General features: G+C 40.0%; 1 protein-coding gene and 1 pseudogene across 2 annotated transcripts in view; both read right to left on the bottom strand.

Moving 5' to 3' along the window:
* Window positions 1-9,007, bottom strand: part of LOC108765512 (phenylalanine--tRNA ligase alpha subunit) — an 84,746-nt gene that overhangs the window by 42,198 nt on the left and 33,541 nt on the right. The window lies entirely within an intron of this gene.
* On the bottom strand, window positions 2,288-2,741 carry LOC108765513 (uncharacterized; annotated as a pseudogene).

Raw genomic sequence — 9,007 nt, forward strand, 5'->3', positions numbered from 1 at the left:
ATCCAGAACCCCTTGTGCCGTATGCTCGATCTCGCTCCCCCCTTCGACTCCCTCGCCGACGAAGTATCTAGAACCCCCTGTGCCATATGCTCGATCTCGCTCGCATCAATGCTCGCGTCGATGGATTGGATCGAGCGTGATCGAAGATTTTTTCAAGAACACGCCGCGACATGTCACATGTTTCGCGGGTGACGTCATCGATGCGTTCGTGTTGTGTTAGTATGTGTTTAAGAAAAAGAAATATTAAATAAGAATGATTTTTACGCAGTTTTGTTTGCATATTTTTCTAGTGGATACCACATCCTTATCGGATGCGCCAACGCCCGTTCGCTCTCGCTCGCACTGATGCCGTTCGATCGCTCTCACTCACACTCGCATCGATGCCATTCGATCACTCGCTCACACCAACGTCCCCCATGCTGTTCATCTGACGCCCGTTCAATCGTTCTCGTTCATACCAACGCTCATGCCGTTCGATCGCTCTCGTTCATACCAACGCTCATACCCGTTCAATCGCTCGCATTCACATCGATGCCGTTCGATCGTTCTCACTCACACTCACACCCGATGCCGTTCGATCGCATTTGCTCACACCAAACGCCCCGTGCTATTCACCTTACGCCCATTCTTTAAGTAGTTGTTTAATAAAAAGATATTAAAATAAGAATGATTTCCTTTTACGCAGTTTTGCATATTTTCCTGTTAGGATACCACATCCTTCACGAGAATTTTTTATAAGGGTATCTATTTTTATGCAGCACGTTTGATAGGGGACTATGGTATATAAATGCGTATGGGCGAGGCTTTTTCGTCATACGTACTTTTTTTCTGTAACGTTTGTGTTAGTGAGAGTGTAATAATGAGCAATTTGCAGAATCTGTTAGAGATTACATATGAGTTGCCAGTGGACGGAATAAGTGTGTTTTTACGTTAAATATTGTTTATTTGTATTGTCAATATAATGTATTTTACTTTTTTTTCAGTACATCACTGTTGATAATGAACGTATCTGTGAGGTACAATTAGCGAATGAGCTAAAAATCCTTAAGATCCCGTTTGTAAGTATAGTAGAACTTATAATATATAACGTATAAAGTATAAATAACAATATGTATGTAATTCACTTTTATGCTCTGTTTCAGACTACACACTCTGGAAATATTCATATTAAAGGATTTATGAATATCTGTACTAGACAGATGATACGCGCGGACAGACGGGCCGAACGGGAATTTCGATCGGAATATATGGATATCTGGGACGACGGGGATCTATTTCTTAGTGAGCTATTCGGTCTCCGAACATATGAATCTACTGTTGCAGAGGACATGTGGGAATGTAAGTTGAAATATTTGATTTGTATAAATATAATTTTGTAAAACATGTATACATTTACGAATATATCTTCTTACAGAGAGCTGCGGTGGTTGAACGTTCTCACTCGCACCGATCTCACTTACACCAACGTCCCGTACCGATCGTTTGACGCCCGTTCGGTCGTATCAGATACACATACACTTGTTACAGGGCGGCGGTATTTGTCTTAATTCGAACAATATCCTGAATCGTCCGACAAGTACTCGTCATCATCGATGTTTCCAATATTGTCAATGTCTTCAACATCCTGGAAAACATCAACGATGATTTCGAGTAGACGCTTTTCAGGTATATTTCGCACAATATTTATTACGTTATCCATCGCGTGATTAAATCTCAACAAGTTGTACAGAATAACTGTACGCGACAGCGTGAGTGATAATATATATATATTATGCGATCAAGCAGCAATTTTTTCATTTTTCCTCGAAAGATTATAGACCATTTCCTTTTCCTTTAAACTATATAAAGTATATGTAGTATATATGAAGTATATGTAGTATATATAAAGTATATGTAGTATATAAAGGTAGGGTGTAAAAATAAATAAAAGTGCTTTATAATTGTAGAATAGTGTTTATTGTCGAATGGTGTATATAACATAATTAATGCTCTCCGAAAACCAGAGCGATCAACTCGCAATCGAGGATGTCGTTGCGGTCGAAGGATTCGTCATCGTACATCATTTTCAGCATGTTCGCAGATTTCGTGACAGTGGACGCGATAGCGAGAAGTCGTGAAAATTTTTTGTCGATGTTATCGGTTATTGCGGTTAAGGAGGAAATGAGACGATTCACACAGTATTCAAGATTAAATATATTAAGTACAGTGCTTTTCGACATGGATAGACGAGCTGTACTTGTTTCTAGACGCAGTATTAGTAGATTATTGATTCGTCCGAAGCGTAACGTTAAATTTCCAACGTACATTGGAGACGGCGTCGCGCGTATTCCTCTATTATTCTCATCGTACCGCAAAAGGGACAAAATGACGTGTTTTTGTTCAAGAAGCTCTCTCCAGATGTCCGGTGAAAACGGAATCTCTTTACCGTGAGAATCCCCCAAAATGATAGTTACGTAAGAAGGGAGTTTGACATTGATACCAATGTTCAAGTATTTGTAGCCAGTTACGGTTAACGGATATCTTCTCTCGAGAATGCATACGATAGGACGATGTGCGATTTGATGTCTGTAATTAAAGAAAAAAAATGAGTAGATGGAAAAAAGACGCAAAGAAAAAAATACCTACTTATTTGATGTGTTTTTGTTATCGAGATTTTCATCGTCGAATATTCTCTTCACACCTCCTCCATTACGAACGTCCTGTTCCATGATATACTTCTCGATATCCGCGTTATTGAGCATTGGTATGTATTCTTACAGTATTATCCTCACCATCGAACACGTGGATGTTGTCGGAATGACTGTTCCTTGTATACTAATCGTTTAAAACTATTATAGTATTGATTATATATGTCCTTCCATCTTTTCCCCCCCTCCTCCTTCTTCGTCTTATTTCACGTTGTGTTTTATGTAGTACTCGATCGAAGTAGTCGACTCAAGATATCCTGCATTTGTTGCAATAATCCATCTCTCGAACATTCGACGTTGAGTATGTTTATATTAAATTTACCAGCTTTTGTTATGGTTCTCGTGAACTCGTTAATTTGGTAAAATTGTTGTTTTTTAGCAAAGTACACATTACCATCCATATATCGGAAGGCTAAGGTGGGAGCTGACGATATTCCCAGGAATACCGCTTGTAACGAGTGATATGAACGAACACCCATATTGCATTCGTCTATTTGCGCCACATCGTTATTATTGAAGATCACAGGTTTGTCCTCTGTTAGTATTTACTGCGGTGTTGATGAAAATGTTTGGGGGAAATCCTAGACTCGAAAGACGTTTTGGCCAGCCTTCTTTCAATATGAAACTAGGATACTCGACCATGTAAACTACATCGTGTACAAATAGTTCACCCGAAGGCCTTTAATGTGCGACTGATAAGGAGAAATTATCCGGAAGGAAATCCATGTAACTGTTTAGTACGTGTGATCCATTGTATTTTGCATCATTTATATCTATCGACCATACGTAGCGTTGATACGTGACGAATATTCGATGACGTAATACCAACACCGTATCCACATATTGTAAAGTACAGAGATCTACCGTACGTGGGTGTATTTGTTGTAATTTCGGTAGTTGGTGGTTGTGTGGTTGTTGGTTTTGGATTTTTAATTCCATAAAGTTGCTGAATGGCTAAAATGTCCTTTATGTTGAGTTTAGCGGTTCTATTATTATTCCTAGCAGTGACAACTGCGAACATTATGGATTCTTCGCGCGAACTGTGCGTTAATCCTAATGTGTGTTCAATTTCATGTATTAACGTGTTAAGCAGATAGTCCTTGTTACTTCTAGCAGATTTGTCCGTTAAATATATATGCCACGGTTCTGCACTATCTATGTGTATTTCAGCGATGTAATTGTCAACGGTAGGAGGATAGAACGCGTGAGCGAGTACTCCACCAGGTCCATCTAACGAAGAGGAGCAAATTTCTTCGTTGCGTCTACGATCAGCGTACGTGTGTGTGCCACTACGATAAGATATCAAGATATCAGGATTTACCGTTTTACGTTCGAATGATAAAGACGAATTAGCTGCCCATAGCGAGAACGCGAATTCGGTAGTTTGGAAGGTGTGTGGATCTGCTAGCTGGAAATTCCACGTGAGATGTGTTTTCGCCCATTTACGTCTACCTATATTATGCTCGTAGATGTCAGGGAGACCATATCGTGGTTTACGCATCTGATACAACGTATAGTTATTCAATGTACCATCGCCCTGTATTTGATAATATTTTTGAAACAACGAAATAGCCAGTTTAAGTTCCCCCTCTTCGAATGATAATTGCGTATTGTTGCAAGCTTTACTCAAGTAGCCGTACTTTTGTAAATACAGAATTACTTCAGTATCTATGCTTTCACGATTCGTCGCTGCCGTCGACGCTGTCGTTTTCGTTGTCGTCGTCGTCGTAGTAATCGTAACGAAAACGATGACGATGATGAATGTGAGAGACATCGCGATGTAACACAAGTATACGACACGCGGTAAAAACGATGCGTATCCGAACGCTCTGTCAAGAGTAATGAATAGCGTTTCGTAATTTTTCTATATATATGACATGAATCACGTTTCATACCTTAATATTTTGCAAACGAGACTATTATCAATCTAAGAGGATTGAAAGAAAGGTATCCGATGCTATCACACGTCTGACTCGAGATGTAACTGTACGAATGAAAAATGTAGTGACTAACGCATTGGAGAAATCGTTCGAAACGATGGGGAGAGATATGATCGTACGCGCACTTCGGGATATGCAGAAAGATATCTCGAACGATGTGGAAAAGATGCGAAACAACGTGGAGGAGGTCTCGAAAAGTGTGAGCGCGCTATCGACGAAAGTGTTCAACGAGATTCAGCGTGGTGTAACTGATCTGCGTCAACAATTGCATAATATAGCGACGAAAGAAATGTTGGAGACTAACGAAATTCAACGAGGTATAACTGATCTATGTCAACAAATGAATAATACGGTGACGAAGGAGACGTTAGAGAAACCGTTTAAAACGACAAGAAGAGATATAATCGTGCGCGCGCTTCAGGATATGCAGAAAGATAGTTTAAAAGTGTATAATGATATGGAAAAAAGGGTATCCGACGCTATCACACATCTAACTCGAGATGTAACTGCACGAATGAAAAATGTAGTGACTAACGAGATATTGGAGAAATCGTTCAAAACGACCGGGAGAGATATGACCGTACGCGCGCTTCGGGATACGCAGAAACATATCTCGAACGATGTGGAAAAAGTGCGAAGCAACGTGGAGGAAGTCTCAAAAAGTGTAAACGCATTATTGATGAAAGTGTCCAACGAGATTCATCGAGGTGTAACTGATTTGCGTCAACAAATGAATAATATGGTGACGAAAGAGACGTTGGAGGAATCGTTTAAAACGACAGGGAAAGATACGTTCACGCTGGCGCTTCAAAACATATTTGACGATATTAAGATGTTGCATCACGGTGTAAGTGATCTGCGTAAACAATATCGACGAATGTGTGTAATGAGAACGAGAACAAGATTTGGCATCTGAACGAGGTGTCTAAGTATTTAAACGCATCTAGAAAGGTTTAAAAGATACGTGCAAAGCTCGTTTCCTGTTATAACAGAGAGAGATGAGTACCGAGAAACGAAAACTCGTGAAAGAATTCCACGCACCCGCGCGAAGGAATTTTCCACGTCGTCGCATCGTGGTGCACGGTCGCGATGATTTATGACAAGCCGACGTGGTCGAGATGCATCCTTACGCGCGATTCAACAAAGGTTACAATTACATTTTAACAGTTATCGATGTTTTGAATAAATACGCATAGGTTCTACCACTCAAGAGCAAGAACGGAAACGATGTGGCCGCAGCGTTATCTACAATATTTCGCGAGGACGAACGATACCCACGAAACCTGCAGACGGATCAAGGAAAGGAATTTTACAACGCTACCGTGCAGAAAAACATTGTTAAGAGATACAACATAAATCATTATTCGACGTATTCAGTGATGAAAGCGTCGGTGGTGGAACGATTCAACCGTACACTCAAGAATAACATGTGGAAAACGTTCACATTAAACGGTTCGTACAAATGGATCGACGAGCTACCACGTCTATTGTCAGATTATAATAATCGTAAACATCGAACCAATGGGATGCGACCGATAGACGTAACATCCATCATTGCAAAACGACTCTTTTCGACGGTATACAGTCATGTAAAAATTGCCGCTCCAACGAGGTTCAAGATAGGCGATCCAGTACGTATTAGTAAATTCAAGACAATTTTTGAAAAGGGTTATACACCTAATTGGTCCACCGAGATTTTCTACATCGTTAAAACACAACGTACGAATCCTGCAATGTATCTACTAAAAGATTATCAAGGGAAGCCGATAGCTGGTGGATTCTACGAACACGAATTACAGCGAGTCTCTAATCCTGACGTTTATCTCGTGGAAAAAATACTACGCAAACGAGGAAATAAAGTGTATGTAAAATGGTTTAGAATGGACAGTTCACATAATTCTTGGATAGATAAAACGGATGTATTGTAACTCTCTTTTTTTATTTTATTATTACACTAAAAATACAACAAACATCACAGAGGTATTTTATAATGTCCCCAAGGTAGAGTAGTGACCGATTCGGGTACGACGTACCGCTTATCATCGTACGGACTAAGAGCGAGCTTCAATTCAGACACCGTGTAGACCTCATGCAATGTCGATTGTATGCACGACTGACGTCTCGACAGTACCGTTACATCGTTCAAACATCGCACATAATCGTCGAAAATGATCGCTTTCGCGACTACGTTTTTCTTGACATCCTTTATTCTCTTCGTATCGTTTTTTCCGATCACTCTCAACGCGTACATCTTCGCTCTGAATCCAATGAATTCCGTCATAATCGCACCACAATTTTCATCTTTCATCAAACCGGGTATTTTATTATTAACGCGTGGAATACCATACGCGTTTCTCTCAGGATAATCACTCGTGTCGAATCTCGCGATATCACGCTTGATGTCCTCGTATACATTCTCACACTCCAGAAGATAAATCAAGCTGTCAGTGTCCGTGTACAAAATCTTACATGTATCGCGATACAATAGTATTATGTACTCATAGTGAAATTCGTATAGACGCAACTTAGCTATTTCGATAATGCACATACATACGTATATCGGTTTATTCATTTTTACTTCGAGTTTGCGCAATTCCACAGCAACTAGATTTTCGGAAAAAATACTTCTACTATGAAAATTCGGTTTCGCTATCATCGCTTCCGCACTGTATCTCCCATCCCAACGCGTTATAAGTCGAACATCAACGTGATCGCGTACGTTCTCCATCGTTTTTCCAAATACCGCATTGTTCATCAATTTGTAAAGATTCTTCTCGAATTCGTTATTCGCGAGCATTCTAAATCTCGTATTAAGTTCGATATATCCACGAAGCCACGGGGATTGGGCGAATTGTAATATACGGTAAATTTTTGTGATGCGGAGACCATGATGAATACATTGCTGCAGATTGCGATAGTACACGATACAGCGCTCCTTACTGTAAAGAGTGACCAACAGTTTAACATTCCGTTTTCTGGGAAGTCGTTCGCGAGTGGGGCAGAATGGAAGATCAACATGAGCGTCATGAACGCTTTGTGGATACGCAAGGTCGACTTTCAGAATATAACCGATAACGGAGTCTGACGACACAGACATTACGTCAAAGCGCTCGATGTTGGCGACCCATTGAAATTCTTCGTACGGTAAGGATTCGGACATCGCCCAACCGTACAAATTATTCACGTCGAAGTACATAAGGTACGTCGAGGGTTCCCAAGGATCGTACGAAGATGCGTTATACTTGTTATTAGCTTGCGCATATCTATGTGAATATTGACTAAAACCACCGCGTACACCACGTTCCACAAACATCACCATATCGATGTCGGTGAGTAATTCGAATCGAATACCAATGTATTTCAACATACCGTCCACGTATATCCCGGTAAAGTGTAATAATACGCTGGATCCAATCCGTAACTCTCAATACACGTATCACGAAGATTTTCGAAAACGTCTGCTAATAAAAGCATATCTGTCTTGAGATACAAATCACTGTAATCGCCGAGAGTCTCTATGCAAAAACGTCGCCAAACGTTCGTCGCGTATTGATAATCATCATCGGAAGCAGTCTCGTCGATCAACGAACTATAAAACAGTTCACGCGGTGGTAAACTAGTCTTAGTTTAGCTTATCAACGCTGTTGATATACTCGTACGGAAACACTCCTATCCGCGTAAGCAAATCAAAATCCTCGACGTCAAGATTAGAAAATTCCGATCGTATAATTTTCAATTTACTCTTGTCGAGATATGATACCAATTTCTCGAGACTAGTATTGAGAAATTTGTGGATTGAACGAATCCACAAAACGCAATTTCAAACAATCCGTTCCCCGATTAGAGTTTGCTGTAGCCTTGACATGTTTCGTAAACGATATATATTTTTCTTTCGTTATAGGTAACAAGTCAACTCTACCCACAAAACTATTAGCAATATCCTGTATGATAAAATGTGCATCGTAACCTGCCAAGTTATGAAAAAATACAGGAATAACGTACGTATCGTGATACTGTAAATTACAACGTGAATGTGCAGGACCTCTATAACGTTCGATTAATCAGTGATCGCGTACGCGCAAATCTCCTTCCGCAAACGGTCTTTCACAGATATGACAGTGAGTCGCGTTTCGAAATTTTTCCCACTTTCGATGTAAACTCCGCCATAACAATATTCTTATCGAATATCGTTTTCGCGCGATGCGCCAAATCGTATAATTCCTTAACAAACCACGATACGCAATCCTCGCCGCGATAAGATTTGTATATCGACATACACTGTTAGAAATGTTCTTAAATTTCATTAACTTTTAATGTACATTGGTGAATGAAGTTTAATTTCTCTGTAACTGAAAGAACTATTAATGCACATGTTAATGA

The sequence above is a fragment of the Trachymyrmex cornetzi genome, unplaced genomic scaffold, assembly GCF_001594075.2.
Source record: "Trachymyrmex cornetzi isolate Tcor2-1 unplaced genomic scaffold, Tcor1.1 scaffold497, whole genome shotgun sequence".
NCBI classification, from domain to species: domain Eukaryota; kingdom Metazoa; phylum Arthropoda; class Insecta; order Hymenoptera; family Formicidae; genus Trachymyrmex; species Trachymyrmex cornetzi.